The 22,646-nt window shown below is 43.3% G+C and overlaps 1 protein-coding gene across 8 annotated transcripts in view; it reads left to right on the top strand.

Moving 5' to 3' along the window:
- TIAM2 (TIAM Rac1 associated GEF 2) overlaps positions 1-22,646 on the top strand; it is a 231,900-nt gene that overhangs the window by 84,110 nt on the left and 125,144 nt on the right. For 3 of the 8 annotated variants that reach the window (XM_067701701.1, XM_067701693.1, XM_067701696.1), the window contains exon 1: positions 20,456-20,973. The gene's annotated coding sequence lies outside the window, so the exon portion shown is untranslated. Of the gene's footprint in view, positions 1-9,261; positions 9,358-9,757; positions 9,819-20,455; positions 20,974-22,646 lie in introns of those variants that run through there. The other 5 variants (XM_067701698.1, XM_067701697.1, XM_067701695.1 and 2 more) reach the window with 3 other exon arrangements.

The raw sequence follows: 22,646 nt of genomic DNA, 5'->3' as shown, positions 1-22,646 counted from the left end.
GTGTTTTGTTTTCTTCTCCTTTTAGGCTGGACTCAAATCCTCTTGCTCTAGTTTGGCTTGATGATCTGAGTGGTGTTGCTGCTGAGAATGCCTGTTTTGGATAGATTTAATGGATTTTGTTTTGCTTTGGTGGTTTTTCTTTTTTTTTTTTAACCGAGGGAAGTTTCTGGCATTCTTCATAGTGTCATCTTGCTCCCATCCCACATGCCCAGTTTTTCCTGCCTCTTTATATAACGTATAATGTCTTTGCTGTCTTTTCTCCCTTGCTAACTCTAGGCCCTTGGATAAGTGGCGCGGGGTCTGATGCATCTTTGGTTCACTCATGGTGCCCAGCATCACACTTTGCTGTTAACTGGGACTTAAATGTTACTAAATTAAGATGAGTTATTTGTCAGCTACAGTCAGCACAGCCGGAGATTCAGATGTACGTCGTGTGAAACCACAGGCTGCATTTTATGGGTCCTACTGTTCGCTTTGATCAAAAAGTTTCTGATGTTGGTTTACTTCTTGGGTCATTACATTTCATTCCTGTAATAATGGAATGAAACAGCCACAGCTGTTTGACCACTGGGGACTCTCACATGTGCTGCTTTTTGCAAAATGAATTGATGAATCAAAAACTAAAGCAGCCTTCTGCCAAGTGTTTCTCTCACCTTTCAGAAAGGCTTCATCACCTGTACTGTGGCTGTCATTTCTTTGTATTTGTTTGCGTTGTGCGAAACCTTATCTCCGATTTCCATACCAGTGACACAGAATCACTAGAGCCTTCTCTGTGAGCTGGTACCTCGTTATTTCACGTGTACTGTTTGTCAGTGGGAGGACATTAAAACATTTATGAAAGGTGTTCAGAAGAGAATTTACTGTAAAACCTACGCATTCTTTATTTCTGGAAGTAAAAGCATACAGCCCGCGTTTTCTTTTTCCTAAATATTTGCCTTTAGGGACTTCCCTGGTGGTCCAGTGGTTAAGAATCCGTCTAGCAATGCAGGGGATGCCGGTTCGATCCCTGGTCAGGGAACTAAGATCCCACTTGCTGCAGGGCCACTAAGCCCGCGTGCCACAACTAGAGAGTCCGAGTGCCGCAACTACAGAGACCCTGTGCTCTGGAGCACGTGTGCCACAACTAGAGAGAAGCCTGTGCACCGCAACAAAGAACCCACACACCGCAATGAAAGATCCCACGTGCCGCAACTAAGACCCGGTGCAGCCAAAAATAATAATAATAAAAATAAATAAATATTTTTAAAAGACCTCTCACGCTCAATAACATGAAAAAAAACCATTAAAAAAATTTGAGTTGAAACAGAAGTTTAGGTAAAAACAACATGACTTCTTCAAGTGTCAAGTGTGGCATCTTTTAGATTATAGTGACATTAACATGCTATGTAGTGTGTTACTATCAAGTATCATCTGAGATAATGTTTTACGCCCCGAACAACCTCCTCAGCCTTGAGGATGAACCTGTGAGATGTCACCTGAGGGCAGGAGAAGAGCTAAAGCAGTCTTGAAACGAGTCTTGCTCGGGATGAATTTGGTGCTCTTCTGGCAGGTTCCACGGCATGAACTTTCTCAGCTAAGCTCATGACTCTGAGATCATTGTTTCCTGGAGGTCCACAGGGACGGGGCCAGTCAGAAAATATTCCTTTGTCCATTGAAGCATTAGCTCGTGCTCTGTTTCCAGGAAGGAAAAGTGTGGCAGATTTGAAAAGTTCAGGAGGCCGAACTCTTTGATCACCACCGTCGTTTGGTGGCAGCCTGTGGTAAAGCATTCAAGGACAGATCTTTCCGTAGTCTACTTAAATTCAGGGATGCTTGAATCACCTTGCCACTCTGTGCCATTTTCAGGTGCACGCCCTTTCGCGTTTATTTCCTGTTTTGAGGTCAGTAGGCCCTTTCACTAAAGGAGCATTAAATCCATGTTGTAGGGTAACTTCTCCATGTGTTTTGTTCTGTTGCTCGTGCCACCTGTTTTGTTTTGTTTTGTTTTGTTTTTTTGCGGTACGCGGGCCTCTCACTGCTGTGGCCTCTCCCGTCGCGGAGCACAGGCTCCAGACGCGCAGGCTCAGCGGCCATGGCTCACGGGCCCAGCTGCTCCGCGGCATGTGGGATCCTCCTGGACCGGGGCACGAACCCGTGTCCCCTGCATCAGCAGGCGGACTCCCAACCACTGCGCCACCAGGGAAGCCCCCACCTGTTTTTTAAATACAATTTTTAGAGGTTGCACTCCATTTAGTTATTACAAAATATTGGCTCTATTCCCCACGTTGTACAATACGTCCTTGTAGCACGTCTTATACCCAATAGCTTGTACGTCCCATTCCTCCTTCCCTCTATTGCCTCCCCACAGTGGTAGCCACTAGTTTGTTCCCTATATCTGTGATCATGCCACCTTTCATAAGCTATTGTGTTGTGCTGATTTGTTAATTTAATAGTTATTCAGCAGTACCTCATTTGATCTCATTTATTTCCTTCTTTCATCCCTGTGGTTCTTCAGTTACTGTAAAGGAACTCATTCTAAGGATGGGATAAAGGAAATGATAGTCTTGTAAGAAATGCATGGATATCGTTTCCTTCCGTCATTCCTTTAGCTATTAAATGGGATAGTTTGCCTGTTATCCATATAAAGGTGGGGCCTTATTATGCTTAGAGCTTGTGTTGGTAACCAAGTAGGAGGGAGAACATGATGGATGGACAGGGATGTAAAAAGACGGTTAACTGAGGCCCTGCTGCTTTTCTTTTTAAACACACGCCCCACGCCCCAACCTCCACATACAAACATTCTGTTTTGTTTGTTTATGAGTCATCCTCTGCCTTTCTTCTCTCTCCTCTCTTCTTCAAGAGGTGCTAGGAGTGATGATAGGATGGTCCTGAGTGTTGATAGGGCTGGAAGAAGTAGAGGTGGGCGGGACCGTTATTTCTCAGGAGACAGCAAGAAGGAAGCAGGTATCTCCTGCCGCGATCATCCAGGTGGTCTCTGCCCCACATGGTTTTGAGTTTCTCATGCCCGAGGTGGTGGCCTGACTCATTTCTGTTTTCCGCAGGCCCAAGGCTGCGTCATAATTGGTTTGCGAGCCCGCCCTGGTGCTGGGTGTGTGTAATTCGTGGTGCATGGATGCCGTGGTTTGGGAAGTGATGAGGAACTGTTACACTGCAGTTATCTCATGAAGAAAGTCACTCCCTGAGTGTCCGTCAACTGGATGAGGCTCATCTCTTCGTCTAGAAGCCAAAATTCAGCGGTGGCTTTAAGATATCAGTGCTAAATCCGTTTCTTTTGTCTCGGCCAGGGGTGGGCTAGGATGCTTGGCAGTGTCGTCTCATGCTGCCACCCCTGTGGGCTTCCATAGCATCTGCCCCTCTGGACTGTAGTCGTCTCCACACTGTGTTGTGACTGATGGCTTACTTATTTACAGGCTGGCGAGACTGTCCGCAGGCTTCTGATCACCATCGTATTCCCAACACTTAGCGTAGTACCTTGAACACAATAGACGTTCAACAGATACTTCTTTTTTTTTAAAAATATTTATTTATTTTATTTAATTTTTGGGCTGTGTCAGGTCTTCGTTGCAGCGCACAGGATCTTTTCGTTGCAGCGCGTGGGCTTACGTCTCGTTGAGGTGCGGGAGCTCAGTAGTTGTGGTGCGAGGGCTTAGTTGCCCCGCGGCATGTGGGATCTTACTTCCTCCACCAGGGATCGAACCCTCATCCCCTGCATTGGAAGGCAGATTCTTTACCACTGGACCACCAGGGAAGTCCCTCAACAGATACTTCTTGAATTGAATTGAATTAACTGAATACATGACCTGCATGTAGGCATTCAAGGTATACTGTGCCTACTTTGGCATCCTCGAGTTTTCTCTCTGGATACATGAACTTTGTGGGAATCCCGGGGAACACTTACTCTAAACAGAGGCCAGATTGGCTGACAGGGTCACCAGCCCAGGGAATACAGTGGCCCAAATGGATACGCCCTGTCCTGCGTCCTGCTGTCGTTTTGTTTTTGTTTCTGTTTTGGTGTTTCAAATGAGCTGTTTTATAAATAACAAGGGACTTGCTGTGACTTGGTTCGTAGTAAGCAGTAAATGCTGTGCTCCGTGGGTCCCAGAATTCTGCTATTTGGGGAGGACAGACCGAAACTGCCTATTTTCATTGTAATCAATCACCCCTTTGTCAGGAGGGCAGATTCTCTAACATGCTATAGTCTCCTGGGCGGCTGTACCGTCGTCTTTTGTTAAGGGCGGCATCTGATTCCATGAGTTCTTTGTGCAGGAACAGTGTGTTAGTGTCAGTGTGAGAAGCTGGTGAAAATTGTCATTTAATGAAGGCATCCAGCACGTCCCTCCTCCCACCTTGGAGTACGAGTCTCAGAGGGGTTTGTTCATTATGTCTCTGAAATCACTACGGGCCTGAGAGACAGAGGTAAGAAATAATCCACCTGTGGGTGGCGATGCTGGCGGGCTCCGTCAGGTGGCGCAGACGTGGGTCGCACGAGGGGTTCATGGAGACGGGAGTTCCGTTTACTCCTAGCCCCTTTCTGGCTCCTGGAACACCTCCCACTTGCTGTATTCTTTTACTACAAACACTGGGTTGAGTCTCTGAATTGATAAGCTGCCTTGCTGATAGAGCAAGGCTAAAGGAAACCCAGAAACTTGAAGACATGTTTTTAGTCAGAGAGATAGTAGTTACGAAGGGGATTTAATCTGAAGAAGGCGTGGATTTTAAAGAGAGATTTCTCAGCGGGAAATGCATTCTTCTTACCTAGTTGGGTAGCGAGCAGCCTATTTTCAAGGCCTGGTGAAGTAGTAATTTATCTTTCTCTTTCCCAGCACTTTCTCCTTGACCTGGTTGGCCCAGCAGTGAAAGTTTTATAAACACTGGGTGCTGGGAACTTAGGCCAGGGCTTGACCACAGGCTTCTGGATTGATGAATGTTGTAGCCTTTCTTTAGGTGTGGCCCTTTTTTTTTTTAACTGTTAGGTAGCTGAAGGTTCAAGTACATTCAGCATTTAGGGGAGGCATGGGGGCAGCTTTTCATCACAAAACTCAAGAGAACAATGTAAGCTATGTTCGTGAATTAAAATGCTATCATGGTGGCAAGCAGGCAGCTCAGGGGCTTTAGGATGGCAGGTTTCCCTGCTGGAAAGAGCATGAGTGAAATCTGCTGATGGATGATTTTGTCTACACAGGCTACCTACGTGCTGTCGTAGATACAAGCATACGCTTTGCGTAACTAATAATGTAGGATCACTAGAGTCTTACGGTAGGTGTGGTTTACCCAGCACAGCCTTGAATTGCGTAGACTTTACACGTAGGGCCTCTTAGACCTTTCTGGAGTCGCAGGAGATTGCAGTACCTGTCCCACTGTTGAATTACCTTAAGACATGGCTCTAGATGGCAGCTAGATCCAGTCTACAGCGTTGAGAGAATATCTGCTTATTGAAGGTGGGTTTGAGTCCATCCAACTAGGTGAAAGCTGATTGTTCACGTGGCTCCGGAATACATACAGAAAGCGGAGGAGGTCAGAAGGGAACCCTGGGGCCCCAGGAAGAGCACTTCGGCAGCCGCTCCTTTGTCGCTGACAGAACCATTGTCACCTGTTCTGGGACCAGAGCCAAGGTCGTCGTTTGGTGATCTGAGTTCCTGCCCGAGGTCTTTCCCACTCTCTATGTGGCAGGTCTGATTTGTCCTTTCTAGGCTTCCCTTTCTTCATCTGCAAAATGAACAGGGCTTAAACTGATGTACTATAAACTTCCGTAATCCTGCCTAAAATCGTTTGAGTCCAAAATGATTAGTAATTATATTAATCAGGATATCCAGAGAATCAGAACCAACTGCCTCTTCCTTCCTTCCTCCCTCCCTCCCTCCCTCCCTGCCTTCCTTCCGTCCTTCCTTTCCTTCCTTCCTCCCTCCCTCCCTTCCTGCCTTCCTTCCATCCTTCCTTTCCTTCCTCCCTCCCTCCCTCCCTTCCATCCTTCCTCCCTTCCTTCCTTCTGTCCTTCCTCCTTCCTCCCTTCCTTCCTTCCTTCTGTCCTTTCTTCCGTCCTTCCTTCCTCCCTTCCTCCCTTCTTTCCTCCCTCCCTCCCTCCCTCCCTTCCTTCCTTCCTCCCTCCCTCCCTCTATCTATCTATCAAGAGATTTTGAGGAACTGTTTCACATGATTGGGGTGTGGGGCCGCTAGCAAGTCCGAAATCCACAGGGCAGGCCAGCAGTCTGGAAGTTCAGGGAAAAGTTGATGTTGCAGCCTTGAGTCCAAGTTCTGCATGACAGGCAGCTGGGAACCCAGGCAGAGTTTTTACGTTGCCATCTGGAGGCAGAATTCCTTCTTCGGAAAGCTTCCGTCTTTGCTTTAATGTCTTCAGCCGACTGGCTGAGGCCCACCTACATTATGGAGGATAATCTGCTTCACCCAAAGTCTACTGATTTCAATGTTAATTCCACCTAAAAAGGGCCTTTACAGCAACATCTAGACTGGTGTTTGACCAAACATCTGGGCACCATAGCCTAGTTGAGTTGACACATAACGTTAACTCTCACAGTAGTTAAACTGTAAACTCTTTATTTGGAATTTAAGTCATGGTGATGGGATGGAAAAGAAGGCTGGTCTAAAATTAAATCATGCTGTCTTAGCAGTTTAAGGCATCGATTCTTCCATCGATCCTTTTGGCATACAATTATTAAGCACCCATGTGTAAGGCACTGTGCTTGACATCAGGAGAACAAAGATAAGCCCTTTACATTCAAAGTAATCAACGTCTACTCTAGAAGTAGACAAGTGAAAAAGAAACGATTGCAACACGGCTGCCTTTATTAGCGTCGTGAGGTGAAGGAGGGGAGTATAACACTTCATTGTCTTGGCGGGAGGAAAGTAAGAGATCAGGGAAGGCTTCATGGAAGAGGAGGTAAGCTTGATCTGGAGGGGTAATTAGGAGTTCTCCAGCAGGACACAGTAATATTGTACAAAGGGTGTGGAGAATAAAAGACTGTTACACGCAGGTAATGGCAAAGTATTCAGAATGAATGTATGGAAACTTCTGTCACATAGTAGATGCTTGAGACTCAATAGCTGCTGTTATCATTGAAAAAACTAAAGTGTGGCAGGTGTTATATTTTATAGTTTCTTGGTTCGGAAATAACCATCTCTCAGGCCATCAGTAAGATATGGTAATTTTTGGCCTTTAAAAATTGTCAGTATAATGTATTTAGATAGAGTTCATCAAAGCTTGTTTAATTTTCCATTCTGTTCAGAAATAGTTTCTTGTCCATACTGGGTTAATTACAAAGAGAATTCAAAATTTATGTCACTTTAGGATTTATCTTATAAGGCAGGCATTCTAGACCAAACATATCTATTATTTAGGTTTCTAAAAATTTTCTCTGAACCAGTTATGTCACCTTGGGCAAATCAGTCTACCTCTTTAAGCTTTAAATTCTCCCTTTTAGAGAGAGGGAGTTGGGCTGGTTTTTAAAGGTCCACCCATAGGCCATCCTATGATCTCTCAATGAAAATCGTTATCGCCATTGTTCCTGGTTATATAGGTGTATTTCTGTAGCATGAATCATTGATAACCACACCTTTCCCAATAGCTACGGTTTACAATGAAAGTACTATATTCCACTTTGAGTATTTCACATTTTTCAACGACTTTATTAAGTATTTTATGTGCACTATCCTATTAAGTAGGTAGAATAACTCCGCAAAATAGGTATCATTTCCATTTTATAGTTGAAGAAACCAGAGGCTCAGACAATTTAAATAATGTCACTCAGGTGGTAGTGGGGGAGCTGGGGGTTGAACTCTGATCCTTTGGCTCCAAAGCCTGCGTTCTTTATCAAGGATTGTGAACTGTGAGCCACATACGCAATTATTCCCACAACGTAGCATCTTGTGTACATAGCAGAGGCGAGATAATGTTTTGTAAGAAGACAGCTCTCCACCTGAAACTAACACAATGTTGTAAATCAACTATAGTTCAATTAAAAAAAGAGAGAGAGACAAGTCTCATTCTCTGAAAGGAATCCCTGTAACATTTTTTTCTTCAATTTTTTAAAAATTTATTTTTGGCTGCATTGGGTCTTAATTGCTGCGCATGGGCTTTTCTCTAGTTGCGGCGAGCGGGAGCTACTCTTTGTTGTGGTGCACGGGCTTCTCACTGCGGTGGCTTTCCTTGTTGCGGAGCACGGGCTCTAGGCGCGTGGGCTTCAGTAGCTGCGGGCTTAGTTGCTCCGCGGTATGTGGGATCTTCCTGGACCGGGGCTCGAACCCGTGTCCCCTGTGTTGGCAGACAGATTCTTAACCACTGCGCCACCAGGGAAGTCCCAAGCCCTGTAACATTTTAAACAGTGAAAGAAAAGAGAGGTGCTTTTTGGTATGTTGACCAACAGGGCCATGAGTTGTAATATGTCCCTGGGCAGCATTTCAGACATAGGAGGAAAGTATTATTCTCCATAACATGAGAGGACCCAGAAGCCACCTGCTTCATTAGTAACGAAACTCTGGTCCTTTGCCTCTGCTCCCTTGCATGTGGGTTCTGCCCCACACGCCGTGATCATTGCTCTTGACTCGCTGCTTCTTATAAGGGTCTTGGCTGGTCCCTCTGTCTGGGGGATCATTTCCGTGATTTCGAAATAGCATTCAGATCTCAGCCTACTTGCCATCTCAGGGGGCTATTTCTTGACCTTCCAGTTTAAATTAGATGCTTGTCACTCACTAGCTCATCATCCTGTTTTATGTCTCTGCATTGCAAGTATCACTCTAGGATATTTTTCTTATTTGTTTATTTACCTGTTGGTTTGACTGCTTCGTCCCATTTGAATAAAGCTCAGTGAGAGCAGAGACTTTCGCTCTTACTTACTGCTGTATCCTCAGAGGGTGGAATAGCGGCTTGATAACAGTAGGCTCGTTCTGTCTATTTAACCATCCATCTCCCCCACTTCCCTTTTTCTTCCCCCCTCCATCGTTTGTCTTTCCCTCCCTCCCTCCCCTCCCTTTTTCCTTCCCTCCCTCCATATATCTATCGATAAAATCGTTTGGCCGTATAAAGTTATAGCGTGAAGCAGTACATCTGCTTCTCCAATTAGGATGTGGGAGGACCCTCACATTTCCTTTATAGTTCATCACTCAGCACTGGATATTTCTCTTAGATGCTCCCTTTTTGTATCAAGCCCGAGATAGGGCAGAATGCTGAGAAACTGAGCTTTAGTTATAAAATTCTGATGTTCGAAAAATTGTTTCTCAGCACCTCTGTGTTTTTGTCTTCTCTTGCAGGGCTTTGTGCTTGAATTACGGACACCTCTTCAGCCTGCTCGTTCCGGATGAATGAATGAATGATTACACCAGGTGTGGTCCACACTTCCTCTGGGGGTAAGTTCCAGGCACTTGTACATCTCAAAGCCGATAATGTCTGGGAGCTTGTATTTATGTGTCTGTTTCCCACGTAGCTCTGTTAACTGCTCTTTGCATGCGGACCTGGGTGGGGAAAGGTGGCGAGGTTCCTCAGGTGCTGGTCTGAGGGTCTTGCAGGCAGCGGGCGCCCAATCTGAGGGGCTTATTACAGATGCCCTGTAATTTTGATATGCCGGCTAACCCTCTCTATGTGGGAGAGCATATGTCCATCTTCTCTGGGAGCTTAGGTGGAGAAATTGCAGCCTGGGAAGTGTTCATTTCCTTTTCTGTAGATGTCCAATACTGACAAGCATGTGCTTGAACTCCAAGCCAACTAGGACCTCCTGCTGAAGAACAGACTAGAGTATGTCATTTCTAGTTGCAGTGGGAAGATCAGGACAGCTCAGGAGACTCAGACACTAGGAAACCACTGAGGAAAGGTAAGGCTCCAACTCCGATGTGAAGGCTGTTTCGTTCTGACTGGGGCGTCTTACTAGTAGATGTGTTGGTCATTGCAGGGTAAGTGCTACAGCAGGAAAGCTGAGCAGTCCCCAGAGCAGTGTTTGGAATGGTTGCAGGTAATTCCCTGGAAGCGTTTGCCGTGTCTGCAGTCCGTTCTTGCTTTGGTGAAGCACACAGACACAGGCAGAAGCTCTCCAGGCTGCAATGCGTCTCATCTTTCCTGGGCCGCTTTGTGCCCTTTGGATCTCAACTCAGGGTGCTGCGTCTCGAGCACCCAATCTGAGGTGGGCACCCAGCCACCTGCTACACTATCACTCTTTTATTTTTATTAAAAAATTTTTTTAAAATTGAAGTAGAGTTCATTTACAATGTTGTGTTAGTTTCAGGTGTACAGCAGTGATTCAGTTTTTTATGTACATATATATACTTTTTAAGACGGTTTTTCATTATGGGTTATTCTAAGATGCTGAACACGTTCCTTGTGCTGTGCAGTAGGCCCTTGTCGGTTACCTATTTTATACGTAGTAGAGTGTGTACCTCTCACTCCCAAACTCCTAGTTTACCACCCGCCCCCGCCCACCAGCCCCTTTGCCCTTTGGAAACCATAAGACTGTTCTCTATGTCTGTGAGTCTGTTTCTGTTTTGTAAATAAGTTCATTTATATCGTTTTATAGATTCCACAAATAAGTGATGTCATATGAGATTTATCTTTCTCTGACATCACTTAATATGATCGTCTCTAGGTCCATTCATGTTGCTGCAGATGGCATTGTTTTATTCTTTTTTATGGCTGAGTAATATTCCACTTTGTGTGTGTGTCTGTGTCTGTGTGTGTGTATGTACACACACACACACCCCATGTCTTCTTTATCCATTCATCTGTCGATGGGTACTTAGGTTATTTCCATGTCATGGCTATTGTAAATAAATAGTACTGCTATGAACATTAGGGTGCATGGATCTATTCAAATTAGAGTTTGCATCTTTTTTGGATACATGCCCGGGATGGGGTTGCTGGATCATATGATAGCTCTGTTTTCAGTTTTTTAATGAGCCTCCATACTGTGCTCCACAGTGGCTGCACCAGTTTACATTCCCACCCACAGACATCACTCTTAGTTCTCTGAAAAGTGCTTGTCCCTACCTGACAGTTTTCTCCTTCCTATACTTATTTATTGGCTTGTTGTCCAGGCCACTGTCACTGGAGCAGAAGTTCCAAGAGCTCAGGGCCCATGTCCGTCTTGTTCCTCACGTGGCACCACGGCCAGAACAGTGTCTGGTGCACCACAGATATTGTTTGACCAAACATGTAATGAGTTCGGCAGCTAAGTGAAGCTCACTGTGTAAGTTGTCAGTGTCACGTGGTGAGAAATTTGTTCGCTCTGGAGGCGATTTTGAAGACTCAATTTGCCTAGTTACTGTTTTAAAAATGTGAATTGTTCCCTCATAGAATTATCATGTTTAACATTACGTTCCCCGTAAACAGGATGTTTTCTAACACTTCTGGGTTTATTTGTAAATATAGCACACATTAAAGTTACACATCTTGATGGTCATTGGTAACCTATGTGTTGACTGCCCTTTATGTCATCTACATTAGAACATTCAGAAGGAATATCCAGTTAGCCTTGGAGAGATGTTTCATTTATGTTTCCATGAAGTTCAAAAACCATGACTGGAAGACACCTGTTTGAAACATCTGAAGTCTAGATTTTTGGAGAGTGGGACTGCCTGTGTTCTTTGACTCCTGTCTCTGACATTTCCTGGCTCAGTTTCTTCTTCTGTAAAACAGGAGTAAGAAAAGCATTTTTCTCATTGAGTGTGATTAAGTATGTTCATACACATGTTATGTGAATTTCTATTTTATTTAGTATATACTTGGATTTTTATATATGAAAACATTAACTAGGTTTTTAAGATAATGTATTTAGATGCTGTTTATCAAGTGGTGACCCACTTGGAGAATTTGTTTTTGCATTAATGTGGATGAAAACAGCAGTCCATTCCTGAGATCACCGGAAAGGATAGACTAGCTTATAATTATTTATCATTTTAATAAGTTGTAACGAGAAAGCATTATAGATATGCCATTTTCCATAAGTATAGCAATGCTGTTGTCTCTTTGGTACCAGACAGACTCTGAGTTTTTCAGTTGTACTGTTGGGTTGGCCAAACAGCCCGTTCAGGTTTTTCTGTAACATCGTATGGAAAGGATGTTATGAATGAACTTTTTGGCCAACCCAGTAGTTTTGTGGCCTTCAGCAAATTACTTGACTTAGTTTCTTCACCTGCCAAGTAGTGATAATAATACAGATCAAAGAGGATTGCTCTGAGAATCAAATATAAAATATTAAAATATAGGTAATGCTCTTCCTTGCCAAGGCTATTGATAACCAGAGGAGAGTGATCATGGTTAGAAATGTTTGGAAACAGCGTCCTACTGCTCGTGATGAAGAGAAGAGAATACTTAGTGTCGAAAGTAGTACACTTAGTAGGGAACGTGCTACCCACCCTTCACTCGTAAGGGCCAATGGGTCAAGGGTCAAGGGTCACTCGTAAGCAGGGCCAATGGGGCGCACTTGATCAGCTTCTGAGGAACCACTAGGACCGGTGAGTAGCAGCAGGAGGAAGCCACTTTGGGTTTCATGTAAGGAAGGGCTTTCTTAGCAACTGTGGGAAAGTGAGAGGGGTGACCCTGCGTGGTAATGAACTTCCGGGCAGATGTGGTGTCCCGAGGCTCGTTGGCTGCAGATCAAGAGTTCCGTAGAAAGGATTCCTCCACTCACCAGGAAGGTGGGTGCCGTGGCCTGTATGGTCGTTTATGAGGCCCCCTCTGTATATGTGGCCCCTGCAAAATCAGGCCTGCCCGTCTGGGTGTCTTGGCCAAGCTGGTTGTGCAGAGATGGATGGAGACCCAGGATTTGGCCTCCCCCAGACAGGGAGCTGGGACTGCTGATTGTTTTCTTTGAAAATGTTTTTCAGGATTTGAAATTTTCCTGTTTGTGGTGTATCATTTACAGCCGAGGCTGCAAACTGGATGGCTTCTGGCTGGTTCTGGGCTGTGGATAAGCTTTGATGGGTTTGCAAAATATGTCCCTGACAAGTGTTTTCAGGATATTTAAGTTAGTTGCCTACCTTTAAAAATGGAAAAGTTTACCTAAAAGTAGCAGTTTCAGTGTTTCTTAAGAAGGTGGTTCAGCTGGCAGCATCCCCAGGGTCCTGCATTCCCGGGGGCGGTGGGGGGGGGGCAGGCAGCCCTTTGGGCCGGGTCGTCGTGAGCCGCTTTGCCACCGTTCGCACCGCGCACGCAGTCTCCCCGACGCTGAGTGTCAGTCGCCATGATTGACACTGGAAATGAAATGATTTTTGCATTTACTTAAGCTGTTTTACTTCTGGTAGAATTAGGAGAAAAGTGAAAAGGTTCAGTCTACTTCTGTATCAGTAGTGGAAAAACGAAAGGTATTTCTGTAGAGTTTCATATTTAAAAAAAAAAACAGAACAGAGCATTTTGGTGTGTGCTGAAGAATACGTGTACGCGTTTCATTTGCAAACAAATGGTTTCTGTTTCTTAAGCACGCAGCACCCAGGCCTGCTTGGTTCATACATTTTAAACAGCCCAGGAGCTATGAGACTGATCCCTCCTCTGGACAGTAAAATTTTCCTTCTGTGTTCAGACACCATTCTTTTGCTTTTATTTTAGGCCATTTCTTCTCTTTCAGCAGCAAACTCCCTTGCCTTCCTTAAGATCAATTGTTGGGTCTCCTGCTCGGTGGGCTGGCAACAGTCTGTAATTTGCACACTCATGGGGACTCCGGAAGTAGGTTCCTTTCTGCCTTCTCCACTGGAGCACCAATGTTCCCTAGACTTTGTGGCACCAAAGAGGGCCTGTGGCCTCGTTTATCCTGAGTGGGGTGACCAAGGGAGCTGTGCTCTGGGCTCCCGCAGGCACAAGACTGAAGCCTTAGGACTCTCTACCATGTGCATTTAATTTTTAGTGAAAAACATAATCTGGTGTTGTCTGTTTGTTCTGTTTTACAAGGTGGTTCTGGCTTCATGGTGAAGATAAACTAAAAGGGATGGAGAGAGCAGGGAAGAACCGTGAACATTGACTTCCGTTGTTTTGTAGGGTGATTGGGTGGAAGAGGGATGTAGGGGGTGTGTGGATAATGACAGAAAGACTGAACTTAATTAGTGGAATTTTTAGGATGGCTGATCTAAAGGCCGGGGAAGGAGGTCTCCTCTATCAGTTGGTTACTTCACAGTGGAATGTGCTCCCTAATGGAGAGAGCTGTGAACTTCCCATCACTCCATGTATTTAGGGAGAAGAGATGGGCCCATCTGTCAGGATACTGGAGGCGGTCCTCAAATTAGAAGCAAGACCAGGCTCGATAGATGACCTGCACAGTCTCTTCAAAAACTCAGATTCAGTTATTCTCTGAATTAAACTGATTAGGAACCTTTCAGCTAAAACAGTTTCACTTCAGTCCCTAAAGAGAAAATATTGTGAGTGGAGTGAGAGGCAGACTATAACGCTCCTTAATTACATTTAGTTCTGGGCAGATTACTTGTACTTTCTTAAACATTCTGAGATAACCCTTCAAAAATGTAAACAGATGTGTCTAGTGGTTAATATTTATAAGCCAGGATTTTGCAAGCATCATTCCTAAATGATTTTTTTCTGCTAAATTTTTTTATTTTACCTTAGCTGAAACTCATTTTGTAGTTTTATTTTTGGTAGCATGATTATTAATACAGATTTTGTCATTTATATAAAACTTTTACCTGTTCCTTGTTATAAAGCATTCTATTTAATTTCGAAATTTAGCATTTGATACAAGGAATTACAGAAAAAGGCCTTTTAAAGGAAAACTTTTTTTAAGAATTTGTTTTAAATCTTAATTTTTACATCACTTAATATTTGCTCATTCTTACAAAAGTAATTAACTGGTCATTTGGTTAAATTATCAGAGCTAGCTTGTTATGGAATGTAAGGTACCACTTGGACTTTATAAACATTTACACCATAAAATCTCTCATTTTCATGATAATTGTCTCCATTAAAAAATTTCTTTTGCACATTTGATGCCTTTAAAATGCTTAGAAAAAGATTGTATTATGAAATTTAGATTCGTCGTGGTTTTAAAGCAATACATACCATGCTAGTATTGGATATATATTTTTCTGTCCCTATATCCCCTCCCTCTTGGACCTCCCTCCCACCCCCCAGTATTGCATTTTGAAGCATCTCAAAATTGACTATTAATTTTGTAGGCACCTCCAGTTTGCTTTTAAAAAGTTAAAAATTCATTTTGGTCTTTATTTTGTTCTCACTTAATAAATACTAAGTGTTCCATTGATTCTATGGGGGCGCTCTGTTTTCTTCTTTTTATTTATTTAGAAGATGTTGGGGGTAGGAGTTTATTAATTAATTAATTTTTGCTGTGTTGGGTCTTCGTTTCTGTGCGAGGGCTTTCTCTAGTTGTGGCGAGCAGGGGCCACTCTTCATCGCGGTGCACGGGCCTCTCACTATCGCGGCCTCTCTTGTTGCGGAGCATAGGCTCCAGACGCGCAGGCTCAGTAGTTGTGGCTCACAGGCCTCGTTGCTGCACCGCATGTGGGATCCTCCCAGACCAGGGCTCGAACCCGTGTCCCCTGCATTAGCAGGCAGATTCTCAACCACTGTGCCACCAGGGAAGCCCTCTATTTTCCTCTTAATCAACATTTGTGAAGCTGTGGTTTTAAAGCAGTGTGTACCATGCTAGCATTACATTTTGAATGATCTTAAAGTCAACTGATTTTAAAGATGCACGGCCGTGGGCCGCTCAGGCATCTTCTTGAGGCCGAAGCATCCTGGAACGGGAAACGCTACAGGAGAACCACTGGGGAATTTCAAGTGGAAACTCTGAAAGTTGTGCTCAGTGGGCATTGAGAACTTGTGGGTGGCTTATTTTAAATAAAGGGGTTTTAGAGGCTTCTGACACAAAGACATAGATTGCACCACATTCTCTTTTCTTTTTAATAATTTTATTTAAATTATTTATTTATTTGGCTGCTTTGTGCGGCTTGCAGGATCTTAGTTCCCCGACCAGGGATTGAACCTGGGCCCTCGGCAGTGAAAGCACAGTGTCCTAATCACTGGGCCACCAGGGAATTCCCAGATGCTCTTTTCTTTGCATGTTCAGCCCCACTACCATCATCACTGTCATCTCCCACTCATTCATTCACTGACTCAGTGGATACGTATTGGGTATTCATCATGTGCCAGTCACATTTTAAAGGACTAGACGTAACAGTAGGCACTTTTAACAAGATCTCTGCTTTATGGAGTTTGCATTCTCAGACAGGCACTGTGTTAAACAATCAATGTGTATTATTTTACTTAATCCTTACAGCAGCTCTGTGAGGTAGGTAATATTATCCCCATTTTGTAGATTGAGAAGCTAAGTTAAGTGATGTGTCCAGTATCACACAGTGGGGTCTGAGGTCAGGGCAGAGGGACTCTAATGGCTGGGCCCTGAGCTGTTTTGCTGGCTCCCAGGGAACAATGACTGGGTAGCAAATGAATTGCACGTGTCAGTTGTACATTTGTGTGGGTTTTCAGTGTCACACATGGGAGGTGAAACCTTCACGGCAGTTTGGATATGAAGGCCAACCATGCATGCTTTCACTTGTCTCTGGTCTAATTCAGAAGCATTTGGTTTTAGAAACAGACTTGTGCCTAGACACAACTAGATTTGTGCCTTTTGATGAAGTGGGGAGAAAAGTCACCTCCCCAAGTAATATTTCTTCGGATTTTAGGGTTTTCACATGAATATTTTGCAGGTTTCATTTTCTTCTGGTATTGCCTTCATCTAGGACATTTTTGCAATGACATTACTCAAGTTCCGTGTTTTTTTCAGCCCACGTTATTTGAAGTATTGCTTTTCCATCAGCAGCAAACTAAAAGCTCTTTCAGCACATGAGCGTGTTGTGGAGTTTTTCACTCATTTGTGTAACTTCCTCAAAGGTGGATGTTTATATTTGTGAGAGATTATTTGATCTTTTGGAATGCTGTTTGGGTAAAAGTAATTTATGTTTTTAGCCTTTATTTATTATTACTATTATATTTTACATATATGTGTGTGTGTATCTATATATATATCCAGATGAAGCCCTTAGAATTGACTGTAGATTGTCAGTAAAGAATGACGCTTGGGGGCTTCCCTGGTGGCGCAGTGGTTGAGAGTCCGCCTGCCGATGCAGGGGACACGGGTTCGTTCCCCGGTCTGGGAGGATCCCACATGCCGCGGAGCGGCTGGGCCCGTGAGCCATGGCTGCTGAGCCTGCGTGTACGGAGCCTGTGCTCCATGACGGGAGAGGCCACAGCAGTGAGAGGCACGCGTACAGGAAAAAAAAAAAAAAAGAATGATGCTTGGGACTTCACTGGTGGTGCAGTGGTTAAGAATCCACCTGCCAATGCAGGGGACATGGGTTAGAGCCCTGGTCCGGGAAGATCCCACATGCTGTGGAGCAACTAAGCCCCGTGCACCACAACTACTGAGCCCGCGTGCCTAGAGCCCATGCTCCACAACAAGAGAAGACACTGCAGTGAGAAGCCTGCACACCACCACGAAGAGTAGCCCCTGCTCTCCACAACTAGAGAAAGCCTGCGCGCAGCAAAGAAGACCCAATGCAGCCAAAAATAAATAAATAAACAAACAAACACATAAATAAACAAAAAAGGAGTGGTCTCAGCTATATATGGCTTCACTCTTTTTCTTTTAAATTTTATTGGAGTATAGTTGTTCAGTTATACATATACATATATTCAGTCTTTTTTAGATTCTTTTGTCATATAGGTTATCACAGAATATTGAGTAGAGTTCCCTGTGCTATGTAGGTCCTTGTCGGTTATCTGTCTTATATATAGTAGTGTGTGTATGTTCATTCCAAGCTCCTGATTTATCCCTCCCCCTGCCCCATGTTTCCCCTTTGGTAACCATAAGTTTGTTTTTGATATCTGCAAGTCTGTTTCTGTTTTGTAAATAAGTTCATTTGTATCATTTTAAAAAATCAGATTCCACATATGAGGGATATCATAGGATATTTGTCTTTGTCTGTCTGACTTACTTCACCTAGTCTGGTAATCTCTAGGTCCATCCATGTTGCTGCAGATGGTGTTATTTCATTCTTTTTTACGGCTGAGTAATATTCCCTTGTATAAATGGACCACATCTTCTTCATCCATTCATCTGTTGATGGACATTTAGGTTGTTTCCATGACTTAGCTACTGTAAATAGTGCTGCAATGAACATTGGGGTGCATGTATCTTTTTTTTCTTTTATTTACTGTTTTATACAGCAGGTTCTTATTAGTCATCCATTTTATCCACACCAGTGTATCCATGTCAATCCCAATCTCCCAATTCATCACACCACCATCCCCACCTGCCGCCGCTTTCCCCCCTTGGTGTCCATACGTTTGTTCTCTACATCTGTGTCTCAATTTCTGCCCTGCAAAACTTTTTTTATACAGCAGCTTCTTATTAGTTATCTATTTTGTACATGTTAGTATATATATGTCAATCCCAATCTCCCCCCCAATCTTTTATTAAGAAAATTTGCAAAAATACAGAAAAGTCCAAAGAATTGTATAGTGAACAATAAACCCACCACGTGAATTCTGTAATTGTTAACATTTTGCTGTATTTGCTTTTACATGTGTCATTTTGCATGGTGTGTTTGAGGACAGAATACTTCTTAAGTAGTAATTTACATAATGCTCAGAGATCTTTGCCAAGGAATTCAGTTTTAGATGCCTGATAATGCATATGTCCAGTTATATTATTATGTCAGAGTGAGGCATTAGAGAGATAAAGACTAGGTTTTATGATGTGGAAATATGCTGGGTTTTGTAATTTTAGGATGGAGTACTAAATTGAGAGTATTTTGCTGTAGTTGGACAAAGTCTAAAGAACTTGAAAAATCTGACATAGTTTGAAACCCCAAGTGACTCTATAAATTTGTAGAACTAAAGTTATTTGGGTGACCTCAGTGATAAAAAATGGAGCCAGGCAATGCAAACCCATTGGAAGTGTCTGAGGAATGTCAGAGATAAGTCAGTCTTCTGGGTAGTTCTGGCTTAGAGCAATCTACGTGTAAAATGTATCAAAAGGTCAGAATTGTCTTAAGAATAATAGGGATGTGCAAGTGTTTCCACGCAATTAATTGTTCTTCTGATACTTTTTCCACCCTCAGAAACATATCTCTTTAAAACTTCCTTCTTCTTTCTGACATAATTCCCCTCTTCTCCTTCACATCAAGGGGCTGTTCTTCTGTCTTGAGGTTGTTTGGAAGACATATGCTTGTTTTATGCTGGCTGATATTTTCTTTTACTTAATTTTTTTGGTAACAGAAATGATGGTGCTGGATCTAAAAGAATAGGAGCTAAGTGACTTAAACAGCATCCTTGCTTCTTCTGTATTTACCCAGAGAATTTTTAAATACAGACACACGTCAAATTAACATTTTGGGAATTCCCATGTTTTCTGTTATGTGACTTGGCTTCCCTGGCAACCTTCTGACTTCAGTCCCAGGGGTTGTGGCTACTTGGGTGGCAGGTCCTGAATCTGCTGCCTGCTGCTGACCTTGGGCATGTCACTTAAAGCCTCGTTTCTGATTTGCTAACTGAGGGGCTTGGAGCAAGGAATTTTTCAGTTTTTCTCCACCAGCACTAAAAATTCCTTGGTTCTATGTTCACTAATTTAAGTTTCTGTGGAGGTTAGAATACTTTTTATAACTATTGGGCTGATGATCTTAGGTAATGGCCCTTATTATTTGTCAACTAAGATTAGAAAGTGTATTTTCAAGCATGTATTAACTACATGGAAACTAGATGGAAACAACATTCTGTTTGCACATGTGTGTACCTGTATGTATAGATTATGCATGTGTACATATGTATTCATTTTTCATGCAAGATAAGGAATTAAAAGCTTATATGTCTAAACTAGAATCTTGTCTTTAATATTATGTAAGAATCTTGTCTGTTGCATGTATAGAGCCATTCACATTTTTTAATGAAAAGTTATTTTCTTAAAAAACTCTTGCCATGTGTTTGTCCAGGATAACTTGGAAACTTCTGCTTAAACTGTTTTCTTCTATGGACTATGATTTCAAAAATTGAAACAAATTAAAATTGAAAATCTGCTCCACAGATGTAACCTTGTTTTCCCATTTGGCAACCCCTCCATCCCCAGTAACTAATATAAAATGATCTGAAAATGTTGCTTTATCTTTTGGGCATACTTTAAATGGAAGGTCTTTCATCAAAAGGTACAGCAAGACTTAACCCTTAAACCTCTGGTCTATCCCTTTTTTTTTTTTTTTTTTAACAATTCCGTGTTAATTTTTGAGAAAATAGTGACCCTTTGAGATAACAGGGCCTTCCAGCATAGGGCACTGTAGGGCACTGCTACTTCACTGAAAAACGAAGTAACTCCAGCAAGGCACACAGAGTTAAGTATACACCCGCTATTTTGCAAATCACAAAATTATTCTGAAGGGCTGCTCTTGAGGCAGGGTTTTTATGACCATCACATTCCAGCTGTGGTTTTGGAGACAGAATGTTTACTACCGCTGGAAACACAAGGATGGTAGGTGTGTATTCTTCCTGCTGAAAAGGCTTAAAAAAACAGCTGAGGTTCCCTTCAAGTGAGTAAACCTTTATTCAGCAAACTCTGGAGGCGCGTTCCTATGGAACTTTGGTGGTAATTCTGGAATGTGAGGCCAACAGCAGCGCAGTCATGGGCGAGCCGAGGCCCTGACGGCAGGCTGTCCTGCCTAATCGCTGCCGGCAGCCCATGGAAAACCACTTTCTGGTTAAGTCTGCATCATACTCCTCCACCAATGGAAAAAATTGAACATGATGAGGGTGTGTAGCTAGCAGACAAAAATATATCCAGCATTGCACAGGATCTGTTTTTAGCTCTTAACGGCCGAGCATTTGAAGTGTTAGACGTTGTTTCCTGCCTTACCATGGGCAGGAAGAAGAGGGAGTCCAGGGATGTGTATATAGACCTTGACTCTGGGAAACTTGGTGGACTAATTAAAAGAGCCTGAGAAGAACTGGCTACGTCCAAAGTTCTGGCAAAGGTAAGGGTATAAAAGTTTATTTTCCCCCTTTTGCAGTTGAGACTTCATGTTATATGTGAGATATCTGTGTTTCTTGAAATGTTCCTTTTGGTAACGTCGTTATGTGCTGAATTTTGTTTTCCATTATTTTGTACTTGGGCTGCCCACGTTGGTGTGCATGAGGGAACAGTCCCTTTCACGTTGAGTGTCTGTATGCTTTCACACACCTATTAGTGCTTTATCACAGCTGCCCATCCCGTTTTAACTAATTAACTCTCTCCCAAAGCTGATGGTATATGTTGTATGGATTTATTTTTCCTGCTATCTCAGGAAAGTGCTATTTCTCAGTCTGACCACGTGAAAGCACTGATGACCATGACCTTATCTTTCCCAGTTAATTCTTTCAGGGCACGAAGGGAAATGAAAATGTGTGCAGAGATTATATTTTATAGTTTCCTGCTCATTATGTAACTTGCTCAGGCCTTACTTTTGAGCTGAGTGAGCTCCTTGGTTTAAGAGTTTTGGCTTGTAATTTGATGTTCACTCTTTATTCACGTTTATCCTTAACTTTTGTCTCCAACTTTCTGAGAAAGAAAGGGAATCCTTCGTCGTGTGTGTGTGTGTGTGTGTGTGTGTGTGTGTGTGTGTGTGTGTGTGTGTGTGTGTGTGTGGCGGGGGGGGGGGTGGCGGCGGCAGGGAGCACTTTATTTAAGTAGGATGATTGATTCATGTTATAACCCCTCAGGGGCGGCTCATTCATTAGGCGTCTGTCTGAGCGCTGAGTTTATCAGCAAGGACTGAGGGACCCGGCCCCGGCAGAGCACTTCCCTCAGCTTTATGTTAATTTGGCCAAGCATGTAATTCTCGGAAAATTGGTAGGTGGAGAGACAGAAATAGGAAGCTTTCTTGCAGTCATTGTAACTTGGAAGATTATTTATAGAATTTCTGGAAAGTAAGTGTACTGAAGAACAGCTGCTAGAGTTTTCCCTAACACGTCTCAGCGTTTCACTGTGGCCCTCCGTCATACTTAGGGATTCTAAGTTTTGTACTTACTTTCAGCTGAATGAGGTTATGAGTTATTTTAAGGTGGGTGATGTGTGTGCCTCTTCAGTGTGTGTCTTCCTTTACAGAAATGTATTTTAGGGATGGAGGAATGTGAGTGCTGTCCAGGTAGGTTAGAATTAATAGAAATGCTGGTAGTGTTTTATTTCTTGCTCTTCCTTTGAAAGTAGAAATTGCTGCTGTGACAGAGCCGGCAGCCACGTAGAGCAGGGACAGAGCAAGCCCCACCTGTCTTCTTGTGTAGTCGCATTAACACATGTCAGCCACTTTGATTTTCACCAGAGCTTGTAGACAGAAACTGAAGTCTGTTGAAGAACCTTCTGACTCCACTCCATACTGACATGGTGTTTTGAATGCAAGTAGATAACACCTTTCTTTCAATACTTTAGTGCAGAGGGAGTGACTTGCAAAGCCTTCTTCTTACCCCAGGCCTGATCTAGGAGGCCCAGAAGTGCGAGATAAGGGCTGGGCTCCTTGCCAAGAGATTATCCTTCTGAAGTGGTCCTTCACTTAACCACTAAGTAGAGCAGATGATTCTGTCTTGGTGGTCCAAGACTGTGTTCGAGAAGAGCCATATTCCCTTTTCCAGAAGTATAAAGTTAGAGTAGGGTCCCTGCGACCTCTTCCTGTTC

Source organism: Pseudorca crassidens, chromosome 13 (genome assembly GCF_039906515.1).
Source record: "Pseudorca crassidens isolate mPseCra1 chromosome 13, mPseCra1.hap1, whole genome shotgun sequence".
NCBI classification, from domain to species: domain Eukaryota; kingdom Metazoa; phylum Chordata; class Mammalia; order Artiodactyla; family Delphinidae; genus Pseudorca; species Pseudorca crassidens.
The sequence above is the reverse complement of the archived record's forward strand: the minus strand, read 5'-3'. Positions and strand labels throughout refer to the sequence as shown.